General features: G+C 42.4%; 1 protein-coding gene across 2 annotated transcripts in view; it reads right to left on the minus strand.

Moving 5' to 3' along the window:
- Window positions 1-11,553, minus strand: part of AKAP5 (A-kinase anchoring protein 5) — a 32,234-nt gene extending 20,681 nt beyond the window's left edge. For both annotated transcript variants that reach the window (XR_009152703.1, XM_058162896.1), the window contains exon 1: window positions 11,422-11,553. The gene's annotated coding sequence lies outside the window, so the exon portion shown is untranslated. The remainder of the gene's footprint in view (window positions 1-11,421) is intronic.
- Window positions 11,554-12,260: the final 707 nt, after the last annotated feature.

Genomic DNA, 12,260 nt, shown 5'->3' on the forward strand with positions numbered 1-12,260 from the left:
TATACACCCAATCCAAATAGCAACTTGTAGATTTATATAATTTTTTAAAGTATCCAGATTCTTTCAGATACAGAATTTGCTCTTTCCTCTCATACCATAAGTATATATCAGGATCAGGGGATCCAAAATCTTACCTGAAAATCCCCAGTCAGGATAGCAGCATAAAAATGAAGGTGGGAAACCTTATGTGCATAATTTTACCCTTCATGCTTGGAAAGACTTTTTTGAAGTTCTTCATTGTCGCAATTTATTTTAAAACTAGGGAGGCACAATTTCAATTCAAGAACAACCTTTTTTTCAAAGTATCTAGTTCAATATTCAGTTGCACAGAAAGAAAACAAGCAACATAAATAAAATACATATGTGAACACATTCACATTTGCCCTGTTAAAAAAACACTGGCTATTTGATGTTTGTAAATGATGTTTCAGCTTTAGCTAATAATATTCTTATGTACTTCTTTTCAATGCCTGTAATTGGTTTCTATATACTATATATTTGGACCAAATATAGGAAACAATAGGAAAAAAGAAACAAAGACTGGGGAAATTGGCCAAGCTAAAATAATATGGTCAAGAATGGAAAAATCCTTCTTCAAACATGGGGAAAGCTTTATAACACATCACACAATTTATTAGCAGCCCAGAATTATTGTCACTGTTACATTAAGCTATGATGTGGTAAGTTTACTTTGAGTTAACCTGATAAATGAACCCATCCATTAAAAACCAAGCAACTATGAATCACTTAGCTAACATGATTTTGAAAATCCCAGGACCACTGACTGACCCATTACAATTTGAAACAAGTACTAAGTACTTATATTAATGCTATGAACGGCATTCAAGATTGTGCTTCTTCAACAGAAATGCAGTAAAGCGCAATCTTAATAACCCTCATTTTGAAAATTAAAATTTTCCCATCATCAGCTCTTCTAATATTACTCATCAAAAGAATTATTATTACTAACGCAGTACATACCCGGAACTTGAACGAATAGACATGAAAGCTAAATCATAGTTATAGACATCAATGTATGCCTTGTAGCTCCAGTGTAACATTTGGAGTCTGGTATCACATTACTGCATAGTTAAATCAGTCTTCCTTATCATTATAAGAGGTAGAATAAAAATTGCTACAAATCTCATGTTTAAAAAAGTGAATATAAATGCCCATTTTCAAAGTTCACTAGGAAACATCCAACTCCCAAAGAAGCCCTAAGGATTCTTAAGCCTTTTTCCCCTTTGAGTATTTAAATCTATTTGCCCTGTTAAAAAAACCATTGGCTATTTGATGTTTGTAAATGATGTTTCAGCTTTAGCTAATAATATTCTTATGTATTCCTTTTCAATGCCTGTAACTGGTTTCTATATATTTGTTGTGGTCCGCCAGCAGCCTGCGGAGCTAGCAAAGGAATCAGGCAGCAATGAGGCTGAGGAAGAACATGGGCCAGCCCTGGAGGCTGGGGAAAGCCCAGATGAGGGCTCTGCGTCGGAGGCTGAGGTGGGGCCAGGGCCATCGAGTAGTGAGGTGCGGACTTCAGAGCCTCCAGAGCCTGACATAACATAACATAACATAACATCAGAGTTGGAAGGGACCTTGGAGGCCTTCTAGTCCAACCCCCTGCCCAGGCAGGAAACCCTACACCATCTCAGTCAGATGGTTATCCAACATTTTCTTAAAAATTTCCAGTGTTGGAGCATTCACAACTTCTGAAGGCAAGTTGTTCCACTTATTAATTGTTCTAACTGTCAGGAAATTTCTCCTTAGTTCTAAGTTGCTTCTTTCCTTGATCAGTTTCCACCCATTGCTTCTTGTTCTACCCTCAGGTGCTCTGGAGAACAGCCCGACTCCCACTTCTCTGTGGCAGCCCCTGAGATATTGGAACACTGCTATCATGTCTCCCTAGTCCTTCTTTTGTTAAACTAGACATACCCAGTTCCTGCAACCGTTCTTCATATGTTTTATCCTCCAGTCCCTAATCATCTTTGTTGCTCTTCTCTGCACTCTTTCTAGAGTCTCAACATCTTTTTACATCGTGGCACCAAAACTGGATGCAATATTCCAAGTGTGGCCTTACCAAGGCATTATAAAGTGGTACTAGCACTTCACGTGATCTTGATTCTATCCTCTGTTTATGCAGCCCAGAACTGTGTTGGCTTTTTAACAGCTGCTGCACACTGCTGGCTCATATCTAGATGGTTATCCACTAGGACTCCAAGATCCCTCTCACAGGTACTACTATTGAGCAAGGTACCACATATACGGTACTGGTGCATTTTGTTTTTGGCCTAAATGTAGAACCTTACTTTTTCACTGTTGAATTTCATTTTGTTAGATAGCGCCCAATGTTCAAGTCTGTCAAGATCTTTCTGTAACTTGAGCCTATCTTCTGGAGTGTTGGCTATTCCTGCCAGCTTGGTGTCATCTGCAAATTTGATGAGTTCCCCATCTATCCCTCGTCCAAGTCATTGATGAAGATGTTGAAGAGTACTGGGCCTAAAACAGAGCCTTGGGGTACTCCACTGCATACTTCCTCCATGTGGATGTAGTTTCGTTGAGGACTACACGTTGAGTGCGGTTGGTCAGCCAGTTACGAATCCATCTGGTGGTGGTGCTGTCTAACCCACATTTTTCTACTTTATCTAGTAGTAGGTTATGGTCTACTTTATCAAATGCTTTACTGAAGTCCAAGTAAATTATATCAACAGCATTCCTCTGGTCTACTAATTTTGTCATTTTGTCAAAGAATGCGATAAGATTAGTCTGGCATGATCTGTTTTGACAAACCCATGTTGGCTTTTGGTTATTACTTTGTTTGCTTCTAGGTGTTCGTGATTCGTTGCTTGATTATCTTTTCCAGAATCTTCCCGGTATTGAGGTCAGACTGATAGGTCTGTAGTTTCCTGGATCTGTTTTTTTCCTTTTTGAAGATGGGAACTACATCAGCTCTTTTCCAGTCCTCTGGCAGCTCCTGTGCTCCAGGATCTTTGAAAGATATAGTTCAGTGGTTCTGAGATCACGTCTGCCAGTTTCTTCAGAACCTTGGGGTGTAATCCATCCGGTCCTGGTGATTTGAACTCGTCTAGGGTAGACAGGTGTTCACTTACCATTTTCTTCCCTATTTTAACTTGTGTTTCTAATCTTTTTTTGTAGTGCTGTTTTTGATAGGTTGGATTGTTTTTCCTTTTGTGTAAAGACAGATGCAAAATATGAGTTAAGTAGATCTGCTTTCTCCTGTTGCTTGTCATCTTCTTGCCACTTTCTCCCAGCAATGGGCCAATTGTTTCCTTGACTTTTTCTTGTTTTTAACATGTTGGAAGAAGCTTTTTATTATTTTTACTTTTGTCGCTAGCCTTTGTTCATTGTGAGCCTTAGCTTTCCTCACTTCATCTTTACAGGCTCGGCTATTTGCTGATATTCTGCCTTAGTTATTTGCCCCTCTTTCCACTTTTTATATTTGTCCTTTTGTCTTTCAATTTGTCAGATAGTTCTTTATGCATCCATGCTGGTTTCTTTTGTGATCTACTATTTTTCTTCTTCATTGGTATTGTGTTAGACTGTGCTTTTATAATCTCACTTTTCAAAATTTCCCAAGCTTCTTGAGTTGGTTTCCCCCTGAGGATTCTCATCCATTGAATCCTTCTCAAGATCTCTAAGTTTATTGAAATTAGCTCTCTTAAAGTCCAAGACTCTAGTTTGACTTTGTTCTACTACTTGTATTTGCTTAATGTTGAATTCCAATATTGCGTGGTCACTTGCCCCAAGGTTCCTGTAGCTTCAACACCTTCTATCATTTCATCTCTGTTAGTGAGAATTAAGTCCAATATGGCTGACCCCTTGTCGCCTTCTCTATTTTTGGGAAACAAAGTTGTCTGCTAGGTTTGTTAGGAACCTGTTGGATCTTCCACTTGGTGCAGAGTTTGTTTCCCAGTTGATGTCAGGGTAGTTAAAATCCCCATTACTACTGTGATGTGCTTCCTACATACCTTAGTTAGCTGACTAGCAAAAGTTCATCTACTTCCTCTGTTTGGTTGGGTGGCCTATAGTATAGACCTATGGCAATATCGTTTTCACCCTTTTATATTGACCCAAATACATTCAAGATGATTTTCATCATTGTTGTGCTCTATTTCTGTAGAGATGTAGTTATTTCTTATATATAGTGCAACTCCACCTCCTCTTTTATTTGGTCTATTTCTTTTAAATAATTTATATCCTCTAGCTGTATGTTCCATTTGTCAGTTTCATCCCACCAAGTTTCCGTAATGGCAACAATATCATATCTACCCTCATTTACTTGGATTTCTAATTCACCCTGTTTATTCCTCATACTCTGTGCATTGGTGTATAGACATTTGAGTCCATTTGGATTGATCTTGTGTTTACTGTCTACATAACCTGTGTTGACTGCCCCTACTTTCATGCCACCTGTTGGTTTAGTGCACATGGTATGGCACTCACTGTTAAATGCTTGGTTTTGCTTGATAGCATGGTTGATAGTCTTACCCATACAGACATCTATGTTACATGCACTGATAACCCTTTTAGTTTTTGATTGCTGGGGACAGAAATTTTCTATATCAGTTAATTCTCTGTCCCCACTGTTCAGTTTAAATGTTCATCCAGAAAATCTGTGAATGTATTGCTAAGTAACTCAGTCCCTTTCTTTGATGGATGCAATCCATCTCTTTTGTACAATTTTTCATTGGACCAGTTGCAGACATCATGACTAATAAAACCAAAGCCTTCCCTTTTACACCACTCCTTTAGCCACACATTAAACTCCACTACACGCTGGCCTTTACCTTTTTGTTCCTTATGTACTGGTAAAACCTCTGAAAAGTTAAGCCTACAACCTATGCTATTAAGTTCATACCCTAAGCTCTGGAAATCATTCTGCACAGAAAGCACATCCTTTTGGGACAGATCATTTGTGCCAAGGTGTATAATAGCATCAACATCAGAATCCTTACTGGCATTCTTGACTATCTTAAGAATACGTCTCTTGTCTCTGCTGGCAGTAGCACCAGGTAGACACCTGACGTCTTTCAAAACCTCCATATCCTTTCCTAAATTTACATCCCTTACAATTGAATCACCAATCAGAAGGTGGCTTCTCTTTTTGGATACCTTGCTCTTCTTGTGTGACCGATCTGTAATACTTGATACACACTTTTCCAAAGTAGGTTCACACTTTTCCAAAGTAAGTTCTTCATCTTGAACCATAATCCCTTGATTGTTTGAGTTATCAGTATCACAACTACCTTGATCTGTCACTTTAGTGTTCCTATTTAGGTCAGCAAGGGCACTATATCTGTTATACTGGGACACTGTAAAAGCTTTGTGTTTATGGTTCACAGCTCTCACCCTGCCAGATCCCACGGTTGTCCATACTGCCCTTTTCCTGCTGGATCTTTGTGGTAGAGGGGGCTGATGGCTCAGCAGCTGGAATAGCTGAATTGGGTACCTAATTTCTGCTTGGAGAGCATAGATTAGAGATTCTCTCACAGTAGTGAGGCAGAGGAAAAGGAAGAGCCTGTTCCTAATGCACGCATGAGAAGAGCTGCCAGAAGGCAAGAGCAGCTCAAGCAAAGAGGACAACTCAGGAGTAGGGCCAAGATATGATTAGCCCCTCCCATAAGGCTTAAAAGACCAGCAACAGCATTTGGGCTTTGCCAGAAAACAACGCTTCGTCTTGTTGCATTTGTTTTGTATTGGTGTCTTCTGAACTTTTGCCAAGAAAGGCCTTTGGTAGTTTGCCTAATTGGACCAAGGTTGGTGATAGGACTGAGAAATTTGTGTTGGGAGGAATTTGCTTTAATTTAGTTGAACTACGCTGAGAATGAAGTAATTCTCAGCTGTCTGAATAAAGTTTGTTTGTTTTTACACTGACTGAGTTTCCTACTACCTACTTGGGCCTAGGTCACAACAATACTGTTCAGTGCATCATACCTATCTTCATACGCAATTCAGCAACAAAAATAGGAATACTACTATTACTTATCAAGGCCTAGTCCTAGCATCAAGTTGTGAGTCAGATATCATACTCGGTCAACAGTATTGTGATAGGTTAGTTATGGTAATTAATCAAGGCTTACACCTAGCAAGGATGTAAATGAAATAGTTTATACTAAATATGGTTTGGTATGATGTAAGGGTTACAGTAGATATGAGGATTGGTTCCCTTCTAGAATCTGATGGACTTTGAGATAACAATTAATTTATAAAGTTGAAGCAAGAGAAAATAAGGAGCAATCAACCATAAAATGTGGTTTCTGGGTTGTACTAACATCTGTTAGTACAAAGCGTGTCCTGCTCTGATAATGTGAATTAAGCCATATTTTTGTTAATAGGTGTTTCTTATTACTTAGGCTATTTTTTGAACCTTCCCACTGAGTACTTTTAAATACAAAGATATCAGAGCATGAAATCAGTTAGATGTCAAACAAATATCCTAAGTAATGGCAGAGCAGATTATGTTAAGATACAATTTTACGATAAATGCTTATATAAATTAAAGACAGAAAACTCCATATGGAAGAGACATTCTCACTTTTCACACAGGTGGGAAGAACAGTTATATAAGGCTCTCTGCTATGGCATACATTATCTATCACTTAATCATATTAAAAATATACTCCTGGCTTCATTGTGGTAATTACTTTTACTCATTCATTTATATATGCTTTTAATAGGATTAACATTTTATCAGATTCAAGATGGATTCCATTTAATTTTATTAGGTTGCAGGCAGCCTTCCTGCGGTAGCCTTAACAGCAGGCACAAGTAGCATCCATGTAGAGTATTTCTTCGGTCATTCCTTCTTAGATGGATATTTGATTTGATTTCTTTCCCTTTACTTCTGAATAGACAAGATTAATATATTAGAGGCTAGGGCTTCTGCAGGGTGTAGTTAAAAAAAGTCAAGATGACACCTGCGATTGAAGCTCCATCCATTTGTTATATGTACAGGTAGCCCTCGACCTATGACCACAACTGGGCCCAAGATTTATGTTGCTAAGTGAAACCGGCTAAGGGCCGGTTTAGCTCACGCTGGTAAAGCCTGTTATTAAGAACACAGTAGCCTGCAATTACTGCAGGTTCGAGCCCGGCCCAAGGTTGACTCAGCCTTCCATCCTTTATAAGGTAGGTAAAATGAGGACCCAGATTGTTGGGGGGGGGCAATAAGTTGACTTTGTAAAAATATACAAATAGAATGAGACTATTGCCTTCTACACTGTAAGCCTCCCTGAGTCTTCGGAGAAGGGCGGGGTATAAATGTAAACAAAAACAAAAAACATTTGTCAAGTGAGTTTGTCCCTATTTTACGACCGTTCTTACCACAGTGGTTAAGTGAATCATTGCTAATTAAGTTAGTATCACAGTTGTTAAGTGAATCTGGCTTCCCTATTGACTTTGCTTGTCAGAAGGTCACAAAAGGGGATCACATGACCCCAGGACACTGCAACTGTCATAAATATGAGTCAGTTGCCAAGCATCTGAATTTTGATCTCATGGCCAAGGGGATTGCTGCAATGGTCATAAATGTGAAAAATGGTCATAAGCAGTGGTGAAATCCAATTTTTTTTACTACCGGTTCTATGGGCATGGCTTGGTGGGCATTGCAGGGGAAGATACTGCAAAATCTCCATTCTCATCCCACTCTGGGGCCAGCAAGAGGTGGTATTTGCTGGTTCTCCGAACTACTCAATTTCTGCTACCGGTTGTCTGAACTACTCAAAATTTCCGCTACCGGTTCTCCAGAACCTGTTAGAACCTGCTGGATTTCACCCCTGGTCATAAGTCATTTTTTTCAGTGCCATTATAACTTTGAATGGTCACTAAATGAAGTGTTGTAACTTGAGGACTACCTGTATAAACATGTGTAATAGATGTAACAAACAGGCAGAGCTTTAACTGCTGGGTCCGGGCCACTCTCTTGATTTTTTGTTTTATCATACTGGTAGAAACCTCTGATTAGAACTGAGATTATATCTGAAGACTGTGATCACTTTTTCATTTTTATAGGTGATCAGCAAATATTGAAAATCTATAGCATTGCAGGGATTTCCTTTTCCTGCAATGGATAATTGCATAAAAGAGATCATGGCTGGCTTTTCCCATTTCACCCATGCCCCTCCCCAGGGAAGGCGTTTTCACTAAGTCTATCCTGGGCTATGGACAAAAGCTTTCTCTGCACTGAAACCCATCCTAGGACTGGGTTCCCATTCACCAAGGGCCCATTGCATGGCAGGCGTTTGTCTTTAAGGCCTCTTCCTCCCAACACATGGATGGTGTAACTCTGCTGTCCTCCTTCAGTAGGGTTCACTATAGGATAGAAGGGGCCAGAGAGGGTCCACATGTCCCTGATGCATCAAAGCAATTAGCATTATTTTAAAAAAAAGCCTAAACCTTCTTGACATCGCTTGGAAGTAGGGATTTTCTACAGCAGCAGCTTGAAAGATGAAGCTCTGCGCCAGACCTGCCATGGAAAGAAACTGCTGCTTCTTCCAACTTTGCAAATCCTTGGACTGAGCAGAAGGAATGGCAGCAGCAGCAGCCAAAACTGTACTTCCTTTTTCTCAAAGGCAAGCAGCAACTGAAGATTGTTTATTTAAGCAGATTTATTATTCTTAGCCAACAAAAATTGTACATTTTTGCCATCAAGACCATTATGTCTTGTGTGTGTGTGTGTGTGTGTGTGTGTGTGTGTGTGTGTGTGTGTGTGTGTGTGGAGACCAGCATAGAGAGAGTGTGTGTGTGTGTGTGTGTGTGTGGTGTGTGTGTGCATGTGTAATGAGATGACATCTAATTTTATATCAACAGTACTGTATATTAAACATTGCAGCATGACAGCTACATTATCTACGCATTTCTTCTTCTTCTTTTTGCACCTAATCTGATCCGCAATTCTGATTTATAATAGAGACACTACCGCTAATTTGAATATCCCACTTGCCTTGGTGTGGTGCAGGGCAGCTTGCTTACAAATGCATGACATCATCCTCAACCTGCCCCTGGTCACCCAGGTGTTGTTGTTTGTTTGTTTTTTGGTCGAAAGTAATTTTCCAGTCTCTGCTGGTCCAAGCAGTGTGCCAGCCGTGCTATCAATTGGCTGTGCTGTGCATGCGCCATCCCTTTAATCAGGGTCACTCTTGGCCATTTTTCCTAGACTCTTAGATCAGTCCACAGGTGGACCATTCATGTTTGAATCTTTCTTGGTGCTTGGTGGGGAGGGTACTATTGAATCAGTCTGCTGATGGACCAGTGAAACTGTGAGCTTTAACTCTTTCTGTATGTGTGTGTGTGTTTGTGTGTATGTCAGTATCTCTCTATATGTATTTTAATCAGTCCCATGGAAGCATCCTAAAAGCAATGAAATAGCAATGGAGAGACAGGAAGCTGGGGTCCGAATGATGTGGAGGGGAAGAGAAGGCTACATGAAGGAGAAAGGGAAGGGCAGCTAAAGATTTTGTGTGTCAGAGAAAAAGAGAGTGTGGGCAAGCAAAGAAAAGAGCAAGGGAACACCAAAACTTTTCTTAAACACTCATAAATAGAATAGAATAGAATAGAATTTTTTATTGGCCAAGTGTGATTGGACACACAAGGAATTTGTCTTGGTGCATATGCTCTCAGTGTACATAAAAGAAAAGATACGTTCATCAAGGTACAACATTAAATAATTAATCAAATTAATCAAATTAAATTAATTTATTTAATTAAATTTATTTAATTATTTAATTAATTTAATTAAATTAATTAAATTAAATTAAATTAATTAAGAAGAGGCATATGCACACACACTCCCCACACGCACATATATAAACACACACATCATTCCTTTTTCTTCTCTCTCAGTGCTGATGTGCCTCTCAATTCTCCTGGAATTTATTGAATCCAATAATATTAATGGTTGAACCTTTTTTTAATTGCGGCTTTTTGCCAAGCCACGTCCTGGCAGAAAGCAAGAATTGGATGAAATTGAGAAGAATTTATTCTTCTAGCTCAAATGACAGCAAGAAGCTGAAACAGGGATGCCTCTGGTTATTTTCCCACCAGTTCACCTGTGGAGTTCATCCATTCATCATGAGCAAGAACTCTTGCACTCAGCTTGGGGTTGAACTCAACAAACATTATACTTCAAACTGCATGGGTCTATGACCAGGGATGTTGTTTGCTCATATCCTCAAAAGTCTGCCCAATTGGTGCTTGCCTTCCAGGCATGGGTGGAAAGGATAAAAAAAAAAGAAGCAGGGTGACGCACCAATCAGGGGCCATGGTGGCTGCTGTCCAGACAGAACTCCTGGCCTCATTTTTACCAAAGCTTGAAATCCAGACAGCAGCTTCTTAAGCCAGCTTCATTTCCAGCTGGTTTCAGCACAGGAGACAACCAGTTTAATTAAGGTGGCTGGGTGGAGTTGTCCTACTCAAGCATATATTGGTGAGGTCTTGTGGTTCAAAACCTAGCCCTCTGCACCTGGTTCCAAGGATGATAATGCAGAATCTTGAAACCAAAACCAAAACCAAAACCAAAACCAAAACGGGGTGCTTACTTGTAGTCACAAAAGTGTGCAGCCCAGCTTACCATGCTGTTCCTGGTGATTGCAGTTAAAGTGAACAGTTGTCTTCTTGGGACCTTCATTTATTTCAAGCATCCCATGGCAGCATAATGGTCCCATGATGGCTCCCGTTTCACAATCCAAAAACATTGAGGATGTCAAGCAGCGGTTCTGGTCTGCTCAAGGCACGATGCACATAACTCAAGGGAGATGCCCTGCTAGGAGGAGGCCCAGCATCGGGGCATCGTTTCTAACCCCCACCCGGCATTAAAGAGCGTTGGCGGCTATTTCTCCTTGAAACCCGTTTGCCCACACGAAGCCTCCTCCGAAGCAAGCTCAGCGGGGACTTTTCTACTCGTTCCTCTCCCGTTCAAGAGAAAGGCTCCCTCAACTTCCCTGAGCTTGAAGCGTACTCAAAAGCGGGGGGGGGGGGGAAGAGATGCTCCTTCCAGTTTGGGGGAACCGAGCAAAGAGACCGCCGTCTCTTCTCCTCTCCACACACCCACACCGAGCAGCTGTCCTTGGTGTTGCGCGCGCTTAAAATGTCCTTGTGCACCGGGAAGATGGGGCGGGCATTAGCAATACAGCCACGCGTTGCAAAGATCGCCGCTTAGCGCCCTTCGCCCTTTCCCGGTCCACATGCACGGCTCCCAAGGCTGCAAGGAGCGACGATCGCACATCCTTTTATGGGGGTCATCCTCAGCCCCCACCTTCCCGCTCTTCCTTCCGGGGGCGACCACCTTAACCTCTCCCCACAACCAGCGCTCTCGGCTTTGCATTTCCCCGCCTCGGCTCCGGCCAGGGCACCGCGAAGGCTGGCTACCTCCTCCCCGCCCGCCCGGTCCCCGCCGGGGCTCACCTGCTCCCTCTCCAGCCGTTCTCGGCTCCGATCCTCCGCCGCGCCTCTTGCCTCAGCGGTTGAAGTCAGCGCTCGCCTCCGAGCGGCTGCGGCGGCTTCCGTCCCTTCTTTGCTTGCCGCGGCAGATCCTCCCACTTGACTCCCGGGGAGGGTGGAAGGAGCGGAGCCTGCCCGCCCTCCTGCCCGCCGCTGGCGCTCTGGCGATGCCAAGGAGTCGCCCCGAGAAGGAGGGTCCTGGCGGAGCTCAGGCGCAGCAGCGACTCCCTTTGTTGCCGCCGGCCGCCGGCTGGCCCTCCAGGGTCATCGCCCTGCGGCGGATGGACGGGAAGCTTTCAAGAACGTGAAAATGCAGGCTTTGTGGCGCTGCAGGCGCGCTTCTGGTGGCTGCCTGCCAGGCTTTTCTTCACACGTGTAGCTTGCATGTTTGTAGGCACCGCTCACTTGCCGCCTTCGCAGGTGATAATGGAATAAAAGCTGCCTGTCACGCTAGGTGTGCCTGGTCTCCCTGACCTGCACCAGCAGCGCTGGCCGAATTTTATCATTTTATCCCTTAGATGTTCAGCCGACTGCAAGAGCCTTAAGAGGCATTCAGAGCAAAGCCCCCCCCTCCATTTCTCTTCTTAACCACCAGGGCCTTGTGCCTGGTCCGGAGCCATTTGCATCAGTCCTATTCCAGCATCTTAAACCTCTCCACTACAGTGGCCACACTGAGACACAAGGGACACTAACTGAGGTTTTGGGAATTGCAATCTACCCCCCCACCCCCCCACCGCTGAGAAGCAGCGGGTGGCAGGAAGGCTGGATCTTTTGGGCAATGGCTTTGCTGAGTCACAAGCACA

Source organism: Ahaetulla prasina, chromosome 1 (assembly GCF_028640845.1).
Source record: "Ahaetulla prasina isolate Xishuangbanna chromosome 1, ASM2864084v1, whole genome shotgun sequence".
NCBI classification, from domain to species: Eukaryota; Metazoa; Chordata; class Lepidosauria; order Squamata; family Colubridae; genus Ahaetulla; species Ahaetulla prasina.